Consider the following 12,143-nt stretch of genomic DNA (forward strand, 5'->3'; position numbering starts at 1 on the left):
ATTATGTCCTCTGGTTCATGCTTCAATGTTGATTCTGAAGATGTCCATTGGGCTGATGTTGGAATAATAGAAATAATCAGATATAGTCAGAAACAATGTGGAGCCTTTTCAATGCTACAATAACTTCTCAGATAGTGTCTTAGTACTGAGTCCTCCTAGTTCTATGTACACAAAGACCAATTTAGTAAATCATAATCTTGTTTTTAGAGAAATCATGAGCATTGTACTGCACATCTGCAATTTCTGATAACAGCAAGTGTTTCAGCTTTGTTTGTTCATGTTTTAAAAATAAATGCTTAGAAAATGAAGTTCAAGTACCAAAAAAACTATTTTATTTTAGAAAATGTCTTCCACACTCAACTTTTACTTTTTCTTTTTTTTATTTTCCAATAACAAGGTCACTTTAAGTTGCAGTAAAACACATTATTCAACTTCATAGTCTATTAATAGAGATTTGATTTTTTTTTCTCCCAAAGCAGTCACCTGAATTGTAGATAAGATGCAACACACACATTTTGTTTTAAAAACTAGATGATTTACTAAATCCAGGGCTTTGGGTAAGCCTAGATAAAAGAACATGATTGTTTTCTCTGTCCCTGGACAAATCAATATCAAACAAATGAAAACTATGTAAGCCCTGTAAAAATTTGAAAGCAAGTGAATAGAAGTAATGTTTTTTCTGTATGAGTCATGTTTCAGAAATCAGCCAGATTGTGTTGTTTTCTGCTAGATGGTAGGAAGATGGCATGCCTGTTTAGTTGCACAAGTTAACATGGGAGTTTCCTTTTCGGTGATGCTTAAAATAATTATTCTACAAAAAGGATTAAAGCATAACATCAAATAATACTTTAAAGTGAACACACCAAAGAAAGAACTGCAGGAGGGGGCGATTGCTGGGGTTCATTCCAACTCACCTGTTTCATAATTAATTTAAACCTCATTGTACAGTGAAACTGAAAATCTGACGTGAAAAAACAAAAACTATTCACAGTGCGTGTCACAGTGCAGTCTATGGCCTAAAATCTTGTCATGCGGTTGCAAGCACAGTTTGATTCTTCAGGAAGAAGAATATAACTGAGTCATATAACTGAGGGGCTCCCAATTCATGTCCTGCAGGCCTGCACACCTGCTGGTTTTTGTTCCTACTACCCAGCTCACAACTCCAGTCCTTGACTACCTGGATCCTACAGGTTTTAGATGTAATGTTCAATTTCCGCCCGAATAAGACCTGGAAAACACTGCTGAGCCGACGTCTTACCCAATTAATTCATTCAATTAAGTCGTTAAGGTCTGAGTAGGCCTGAAAAACAGGACAGATTGGAGTTGCAAATCTCAATTTAAAAAAACAATGAGAAAAACACAGCTGACATCATCACAGCCTTTGCCTCAGTGAGCCATTAAAAGAAAGAAAGCTTTTTGGAGATTTATTTAAATTAACATGTCCCCTACTGTATGTGCAGTAGGTGTATTCAAAGTTATGCTGTTATACAGGGTAATGGACAAGAAAAAATCTCTAACCTGTACATTACAGGTCACGTTATTCCTCTAAATATGAAAGCAATTTTTTTTGCAGCCCATAGAAAATGTGAGTATGAAATGAATAAATATTTTTACCAAGTTAATTGTTCCTTTTGATACGAAGAGCTTTTATTGTGTTATCTTCCCCAACAAAAGCCTTTCTCCTTCAACACTTCACATAAATTATTTAAATAAGTGTAAGATGGGAGTCATTTGCATATAGATAAAAGTCAGTTTAATATTGTAAATTACCATTTTATAAAGCAATCTAAAAGATTTTTCTTTAATCTGCAAATAAATGTCCTTTCAAGGTTTTCCAAAGGCGGTATGTCAGTGGGGGAAATGAAGATGTCACAAGAAAGAGGGACTTATTAATCCCCTGGCTGTCAATAATTAATAGATTATTTACACATGCACACTCCTATATCCCAGCTCGCAGTGTTTCATTTACACTCTGACCCGAGCCCAACAGCAGATTTCACATCAGGCTGACCTTGTCATCTACCAGGGGCCACACACTTGTCAAGCACAGGAAGCACATCATTTGAAATGTGCATCCATTAGTGTATACTGGGCTACTCTATTCTGGGTTGGAGGTGGGGCTATGCAAAATGACAAATATAGAAAAATAACACATTTAAATTCTGTTCTGGCTGGATGTAAGAGTTATACAAGCTGCAAAAAGTTGCCTGTGATCTGTCCAAGTACATGAAAACCTTACTATACAGTGTTGCAGTGGTAGAATGAAAAAAATAATTCCCTTCTCCCCCCCCCCCCCCCTTTACTTACAAGCTAAACAAACCATAATCTGTAATTTCGCACAAGCGGTGAATTAAAATATTTCTGCGCTTTGTGAAAACAGCCGATGATCACCTGACAGACTTGGACAGCAGCTGAAGAATGATGTCCCATGAGGTCTAAGTTCAGAAGCAATAATTAAATAATAATAATGCAATAATTCAAATATCCCTGGCAGCCTTAAATAGCAGTACAGTAGCTATCCGCAGCCAGAGAATGACAAAAGTGTTTGTTCTTCATTTTTTTTGGCCCGAGCTCCAAAACACTGGTAATGTAACTGTTGAATAGAATTTGTTGATTTGCATGACTAAAGGCAATGAGCCAAAATGAACTTGCTTCACAATGTATTAACAAAAAATAAAAGATTACTTCCCACAGGCATTTGAGAGGAGATTTCCAAAAAATGTATTGCACAGCAATGTCAGTTTTCTTGCAGGCAGAATAAAATATGCATGATCCTCTAGCATATTACACCTTCCACATTATTTTAATTTGTAATGATAAATTATGTAAAACAGTCTATGAGAAAAGATGGTGAAATTCAGATGTGAATTTGCACTGCACTGTTTAATGTAATTGAACAGATTTATGATTATTTATTAGCATAGCTTTTCAAGGGACATTGATTAGCTGGGAAAAAAAGGTATACCGTTTTTAATAAGCAACGCAACATTCTAGAACCATGTGAAGCAAATGTATTCACATCAGTAAGAGTTTAAACACCTTTCAGAAATGAAAGGATAAAACACGGTAAATAAATTCAATGCATTCCTTAAAATATCATTTACGTAGCTAACTACTGTACAGTGTGAACTCAAAGAGTTTTTCATTAAAAGTGGCACATGCAATGAAGAATTGGATAAGTTTTGATTAGTACATTGATTTCTTTTCTATATGGGATTGAAAATGAAAGAGTATGGTTATATCTGCCATAATGCTGTTATCACTCAAACCACAGAAATTAAGAAAGTGCACTATTAAATGGCTCAGTAACCACATGACGTAAAGTGATGGGGTTATTATCAGTACATTTACTTGGCCTCTGCCAGAACAGTAGCTGTATTCTGAGGTAAAGAAGAGTTGAAGTCAGGCTGCTGTAGTACTTTATAGCCGCTTATATTAAAGTGTTTGGACATCACCAGCAAAAAAAACATTTTCTTATATTCTTCTCCTAGATGTATTAATCTAGTTTTCAGTGGATAATAATTATTTGTGAAGTTATAGTACATGTTGACTAATTTTAAACTTACAATACTCACAATTTACTTCATAAAATGGAATTTAAGGCCACCAAGCAAATGGGTACAAACGCTGATGTATAAAGCAATGAAGCAACTTACTGATACATCCATCAATCTTCTAACTGCTTCTTCCATTTCAAGTCACATGGGCTCTTATCCTGGCAAGCAACAGGTCCTAGGCAGGGTACACCCTGGATTGGACACCAGTCCATCACAGGGCACACACAGACACAGAAATGCACACACTCACACCAGGGCCAATTTTCCCAGAGGCCAATTAAAAGTACTGGATGTATGAAATCTGTAATTAAGACAAATCAAATGTCTTTGGATTGTGGAGGGAAACTGGAACACCTGGAGGAAACCCACGTGAACACAGGTAGAACATACAAACTCCACACAGATAGCACTCCAGGTTCAGAATTGAACCCAGGACCCCAGCGCTGCGAGGCAGCAATGCTGACCACTGCATCACTGTGCTGCCCACTTACTGATACATTACTGCAAAAATATTGTTTATTATATGGAGTTATTCCATTTATAAATTCTTTATATAATCCCTTAAATAGTCTTGTCTGCCATGATCAAATAATTATGGTAAAATAGAAGGCTTTTTGTTAATGTTTAGCTGTTTTATTAGCTATAAATTCACAAAATATGCTGAAATGGTTGAACCTTTTTTCTTAAAAAATGCCTACATTACTCTTTTCAAGGCCATTTTGCCCACGGCACCAGCAGGTTCCCCAGGTATTCTTGTCAATGCTGATTGTTCATGTAGGACTAAACAAACAGCACTTGCTAATTTCCCTTCCTCCCCTTTGCCCTTGTCACATGTGGTCACCATGACGATCCACAAAATGTCGTAACCAGGGAAGACAATGCATTGAGCCGGTCCGACATGAAAAGACACAAGCAGTGCGTCTTGAAAGGAACACAGTCCAATCGATACTGTCATTATCAGTAGGACACTGCTGAATTAGATGTCACAGTCTCTGTAGCTAGGAGCTGACATAAATGAAGAGCAAATGATGGATAGGTACAGTCTGCTCCTTTAAAGCGTGAATTGACCACAGTGTGTATGGATTAACAGTTGCACTTTTTTGTTATGCGTTAATGACTAAGAAGTGAACTTAGTAAATGGAATCAGGTATCTAATAGTGCATGAAGGGGTGGCTCAGTCACTAGAGGAATAAAAAGAGCACCTAATGATAGTCTGGTTAAAAGGAAAATATGGCTGTTAAGATCTTTATGGTAGGTTATGGAAGACAGAACAGCTTGAAAAGTTATAAAAAACATTTACCAACTTTACAACGAGGAATTGCAATGCACATAACATTGTTATGCACAAAATCGATGCTTGAGTGTTTGAATATTTTCTTTTTCATCTTTTTTTCTGTGTAATATAAAATTACAGTATATTAACCAAAGACAACTTATGAGTAGATTATTGTTTAATCAATTAGTTTCTCATTTCATTAATAAGCCAAAAACAAACACGGGCAGCAGGAACTAGAAAACCTCTATATTCAACATGAATATATTGCTTGTTCAAATTAAAAATAAGGCTTTACCAAATATATACATTATATCCTTGAAATGGAATATATACAGTATATATTATACAGGGTGTTGCAGTTCCTTCCATTACAGATTAAATGTATTTTTAGAGAAACTAAATTTTCTTCAGGGATTTTTAGGGAAGAAATTATTAGCTTTAAAGAAAAAGACAATTAAAGTTTAAATTAAAACTTAAAATTTGAAGATTGTAGACTCTGCTTTTAATAAAAAGATGGAATTTGCAGGAACTAGAATTTAAACTAATTAATATAACAATATTCTCTCCTTTGCATTCTCTTCACAAGGTGCATATGTATAACTACACTATTTATTCTGTAGTAGGAGGCAGATGTGACATGAACCATAATTTACACGCAGGAGCACTGACAGAACCCATAGAATAAAAACTACTGTGAATTGAATAGATTACATTTATCCATACTCTATATATAGAAAACAAGAAACCTGTATCACATTGCTGTATTAACCTGAGGGAAGATTAGCTTAACAGTTTGAAAGCAAACACAGATCTTCTGCTTGTCAAACAAATCCCAAATTGGCAACTCCAAGTCATTATTGTGAACAATTTAAAAAATACTAACCTATAACCTCTTTACCCATCCAGTGAAAATTATAGGAATGAGGAACGATGATGAAATTTGACAGGTGACAAGAAAATTAAATAATTCATTACTTTTACAACTGTTAATATCGTTTGCAATTTTACAAAGTAAAGAGTGTGTAGAATAAGTAACCTAGCTCTGGATTAATTTTTAATGTTCTATGGGAAATTACTTATTGAATATCAGAATACCATGACCTGCTCTGGAGCATAGGGCAGCATAGTGCTATTTTGATTCTCTGTAATATAACTAGAGAAAAGTACTCTTGTTGCTATAACTTTCTCATTGGATAACCACATCTGAAAAATTACAAATGAAGAATGGTTTAGAAGGCTTTTAAAAAAAACTAACTCTTATAAAACCATTGTGGAGCCCTAAAACTAATTTCAGAATATTGAAAGCATGATATTGATCTTTGTAAAAAAAAACTGCCAGAGACAAGCTGTCAGCAAAGAAAGTAATTAATTATTATTATTTCAGTCATATCAACTTAAAACAATATCTGGGATTTTGTTTTGTGCCATATTCAAAAAGCAATAATAAAAATGTTTAAGAGAATCTGGGCTAGAAAAAAGGTCAAGAAAATGTCCTTTTTTATGGTGTCTTTCAACGCATGAACGTCAAGGTGCATCACAAAGGTCTGAGATATATTGAGAAATAAATAATAAACCTTTTTCATGTCCAAAAATAGCCTACTTTGGGGCAACTCATTGAAAATCCTATAGAACACGATTTAAGACTCACATCACTTTGAAATTAATATGTTGTCCCGACTCACGTTAGAGTAAAAAAAAACAACCAAAAATTTAATCAAATTTCCAGAGGAAGCCAGTGAAGGGATGCTATAAAAGTGAAATATGCAAGTAAAGTTGATTTAAAAGTAGGCCCCAGGCTGGACCATTCTTCCCTTTATTAAACGAAATGCAAAAAGATGAGGAGGCAAAAAGCATTTGCACTTATACTGTAGCTCAATCCATGGGTGATAAATAGATGGTGTAAGGTCCCGGTTTCAGGCAAGACAAGACAAGAAAACATTTATGCAATATTGAGCAAATGGAAAAAAAAAAACATTTTGTAACCTCTTTTTAAAACGTGTAATACAATTTCTTTCGAATTATCCGGGATTCAGCTGGAATATTTTACTGCGACCACCCAAAGGCTTGAAAGTGAATGAAGTACATAAGTAAAAGACGGCATGTTTTTAAAGCTAAGTACAGAGCCCCAGAAGCAATAAATTTGCCTTACTAGAATTTAATTCAAGCTAAACAAAAAACAAAACTTTTCTCTAGAAAAAAAGAAGAATCTTCATTCCCACAACAGAATTTTTTAACAGAGATTTGTTTCGTCAATTAGTCATTTTTGCTGTTCCAAGTGCAAAATGTTACATTGAAGGAAGCAAAGAAAAGTCAGATTTACCCTTAAAACCCTGTTACATAGGAATATTAAATTATCAGTAACAAAATTATACTTATATTAGGCAAAACAAAAATACAGTCATGTCATGCATACAGTATATCAAAGTACTAAGAGTCACTGTCAAAATATGAAAACAAGGGCTCATTAATGAAGTATGTTATAAAAAGGATCACTGTGGTGATAATGTGAATTCTGAATTCAAATCTGAAGACATTAAATATGTTGTTTTTGAAGTATTTCAGTATATTTGCATATAATTAGCCGCTTTCCCTTTTGGATCTTACAGCTCGATACTGAATTTAAAAGCTGCAACAACAAAAGAAACTTTAAAAATGAGCAAAATATCACTGCAGCTGGAGGTTCTGAAAACAGAAAAGGAATACAAGTAATACCAAGCTGAGTATCCTTTTTTTAAAAATGCATATAGTTCAATGAGGAAACGACAACTGGGAAAAAAAATTCAGTCGGATGATCAGAGAGCACAAAAAAACAGTACCTTGTAATTTCATTAATTCTGTGGCTAATTTATGCAAGGTGATGAACATCCAATCTTTCAAGTACTGTATCATTTGCTTTGTAACAATTGTTTTAGAGACCTAATGTTAACAGAAAAAGCCTAAGAAAAATTAAAAATAACTTAATTGCTGAGATATTGCGGTTTTTACATTCACACCAGAACTCATGCATGGGCTTCATTTGAATTTCATATCCTCCTCTTTTAAAGAAGTCATTTTGGTGATTCGGTTTCTACCTGACAGAGAAGGAACGAGTGAATTCTACTTTCATTAGATGAACATACAACCTTGCAGTCCATTTAATTAAAAAATAATATGCAGTTTGCCTCAACAGACACATTTAAGTGCAGTTTCCTGATTGGATCTTTTTAGCTGAGTGGTTGCTAGGTAATGAGCTTTCAGTCTAAAAGCATCTCTTATCTCTAAATCCATAATCATACATTAAGGTGCATTATACTCCACACAGCCACCATCAATTACTCCCTGTGTTTGCTTCCCTGCATAAAAACAGCTGCTCAGAATGAACCTGTCTTTCTCAATGTTGACTGAAGAATTCACAGCTTTTGACATTAGTGACCAGATATTTAGAACCACTTGCTCTTTGGTATTAGAATTATTGACTGCACCGCAATCTACTTTGTTCAGATGAAATAATAACAAAAATGGTTACTGCTGTCATTACAGTGTGATATGAAACGCTTTTGACTTGTTTTATGACACTTAGACATCCACTTTAATGTTGAAAAAAATTGGATTGGAAGTAGCTGATACAGTATTATTTTAAAAAATCCTACACTTTCATAAATATTGTCAGGAAACAATGAACCATGTAAGCAGGCTTACAAAGAGTGCATCACTACATATTTTGAGCAAGGCAAAGAAAAAACCTACAATGTTTTGGCGATTCAGTTTTTCCTAAACTAACCCATGCTATTTTCAACATAAATCATGTAACACTGTCTTTAATATTGACATAGAAATTTGAAATTCGAGTAATAGAGAACCATTCACACTTGTAAATATCAAGACACACAGATCATTGTTGCTCATTCAATATATAAGAACTGCCATACATACTGTAAGCACTTAGTATGTTAAAGCATTTCTTTATTGCTCAGCATGAACACTTAACTGGGCAAGTTTTAAACAAGCTCTGAATGGGTCCCAATGTGCTGACAAAAAAAATAATTGGATATTATATTGCTGGCTGCTTTTTCAGAAGACATCAAGTAAACCACTTAAACATAACAGAAAACTAAAAAAAATACTGTACTTGATTTCCTCCAATTAAAATGAATTGAAGAAAATAAAAAGAATTGCAACAAATTGTCAGAACCACTGGAAAGGATGACTGACAGGAAACCTAAAGCTCTTTCAAAACTGCACATTGGGATGTGTATCTGTGAGGAATAAAAAAGCCCTTTTAAATGTTACAATAATCTACAGCTGCTGGGAAGAGGTCTGTATGATTTCACTACCGATTCTAAACTGAGGAGCTTCTTTTTCTCTTCAGAAAATAAAGCTGGCAATATTACCATTATTTAACCAAACATCTTAACGAAAACTAAAACCCGTGAACACATATTTCCCTTCTTTGTACTGACTCCCTATGGATTTCAGAAAAAACATTCAAAATACTACTGCTTAATCTTTATGAGTTTGAACGGTTTGCCTCCCGAAATACATCAGTGAACTGTTAACTCCTTATAAACCTTCATGTTATTTGCACTCTGGATTTCCAGTAAGAGCCTGAGCACTGTTCCACTGCTCCAAGATTGGGGAACGATCAATATCACATCTTGCAAGTTATTCAGCACCTGCTAAATTCTGCCCCCAAACTCACTTTTATACTCTTTTGTTTGTTTTGAGCATACAGTACCTGTCAGTTGTTTTACTGTTAAGCACTTTCAAGGCCCTATAGACAAAATAAAGGTATTATTACATTTTAAGAACCACTGTAACAGGGTGTATATTCTTGAAAATGGAAACCATCCATTCATTCATTTTCTTACCACTTCTTCCAAGTCACACAGAAGCCAGATATTACCCTGGCAAGCAATGGACACAAGACGGGACAGCGTGGATAGGAAGCCAGTCCATCGCAGGGCACACACAGACACAAACACAGACAAGCAAACACTCACACCAAAGCTAATTTTACGGAAGCCAATTAATCTACCATCAGGTTTTTAGTCTGTAGGAGGAAATTGGAGCACCCAGAGGAAACCCATGCAAACACAGGGAGAACATACAAGCTCCACGCAGAAAACACCCCGGAAATTGAACCCAGGGCCCCAGCACTTTGAGGTAGCAAAGCCACCACTGCACCACCGTGCAACCCAGGGGGCATTCAATATCAATCTTATAGTTTTTGCTGAGTGCAGAGGTGCCAGCACTACTTTGCAGCAAAAATAATTATAATCCTCCATGCTCAAAATGTTTTTACTTGTAGTTTATCTAGCCTGACACAAATTAGTAAACAAAGAAAACGATTAAGGAGTGTACAATGTTTCTGAAAAAACAAATTGCAGCGACACCTTAAGCATTCTGCACGTGTACTCTGAGTGATATTCACCAAAGTTAGGTGGTGCATTTACAAAGAATCTGAAATGGCACACTGACTGCTAATCACCAAGATCCAGGCTGAGACTTTAAAAGGGAAATGGTATTAGACACCTGCCTTGTCAGTGATCAAGTCTACTTTTGCTGGAAAAATCCTTCAATTCCATTGATGATATATAATGTAAAAAAGAATTAACTCTTCAGGGCTTCTCTCAGAAATGACAGTATTAGCTACAAATGAGAGACACTGCTGGCACCTGTTATGAGAGCAGCAGCTCCCACAGCACAAAATATGATTAAGAAAACATTTTTTGTTCAATTTAATTTAGTGGTACACAGCTGAAAAAGGCGGACTGTGTTAAGCACCTAATAACCTATTTTAGGGATACAGTTTTGCTGCCTTGGACTGAGGTGGAAAACTGATTATTAGGAAAAATCTATTCCTGGGTTAAATGCACCTTAGCTGCAGTTTGAGCAATTTAAATTCGATAGACTTTGTCTTAAACTAAATCTCAGAAAACACTAATTTGCTTTATCAGTGTTTAGAATGGCTTCTCTAACTTGCTGGATTCATAGTTACTTGGATTACCCTCCACAGATGTAATTCATTAAATTTTATATAATTTTTGGCTTCCTCAAGCTGAAACAAATTGAAATCTGTACTTTAATGAGAGGCTCTCATAATGTTTTTCAGTTTTATTACCCAAACCTTTCAATTTTTAAAGCCAGCTTCGTGACAGTACTCCTTAATAATTATAATAAATAATTTCTTGCATTTATGTAGCGCTTTTCATCCCAAAGGATACCAAAGCACATAACTCATCGAAGAGGACCACCAGGGTAATGCACTATAACACCACTACACAGATTAGGTAGAACAATGAGAAAGTACCTCACTAATTGAATTAAGGGAGAACTAAATAGACCAGATTATACAAGACTAATGTGGAATTTAGCTAGAACACAGGGGCCAACACTTTAATGACCAAGTAATAAGACCTTGCATTTAACATCTCATCAAAAGGGGAGCTCAACCTGCAGCACAATATCCCCTGGTCACAATACTAGGGCATGGTTTTGGAAAAACTTTGGTCCGGGGTGAAGAGTGCCACCTACTGGTCTACCAGCACAACTTTCTGCAGTAACTTCGATTTCCTTGCATGCCTCCCATCTCAGTACCTTCCAAGCCCAACCTCTGAGATCTAAGGAGACGAGGCTACAAGGTTGTGATGCTCTTCCTAATGGTGAGAAAAGAAGCTTAAAATAAGGAATTAATAGAACTAAGTTAATTTTTTACACATTTGGCAAAGCTATATTTGCCTCAGCTCCATGCATCTTTAAAGCCATCCTTTTTTGTGTCAAAAGTATCATATTTGTTATTCAATATTGAAGCTTTTGCAGAAATTTAAAACATTAAGACTTAATAGCAATAATACGGTTTAGGTGTTTTCTTATAACTCCCCTGTCCCTGATAATATAGAATCACTCCTAATTAAACTGAGCCTTATCACTAGTATTACCCTAGCACCTAGCACTCTTTCCACTGAAACATGAATTTGCTAACTGGAAGAGTACAGTGACTCTTAATAAAGCAAGCTTGCAATGTCCAGCCAAGTCAGAGTTGGGCAACTGTTGATTCACAAATGGTTAATCACAGTCACTGTTAGCAATGTCCTAATTACAGGGCTCCGGCTGTGTTCTCAGTGAGCTTTTAGCAGTTGAGCCACTGGCAACCCTTTCTAAATCATTTTTATTTTTATAATTGTGATGAATTTATATGAAGGAATCCTAACCGTACAACCACGCCATCCATTTAATGCAATTCACACTGTTTGTTTTTATGAGACACGCCACTCACCTTAAAGACTGGATGGATGAACATTAAAATAAAATGTTATTCAAAAAAGATTCTT

This window comes from Lepisosteus platostomus, chromosome 11 (assembly GCF_059453375.1).
Source record: "Lepisosteus platostomus isolate fLepPlt1 chromosome 11, fLepPlt1.hap1, whole genome shotgun sequence".
Taxonomy (NCBI): Eukaryota; Metazoa; Chordata; class Actinopteri; order Semionotiformes; family Lepisosteidae; genus Lepisosteus; species Lepisosteus platostomus.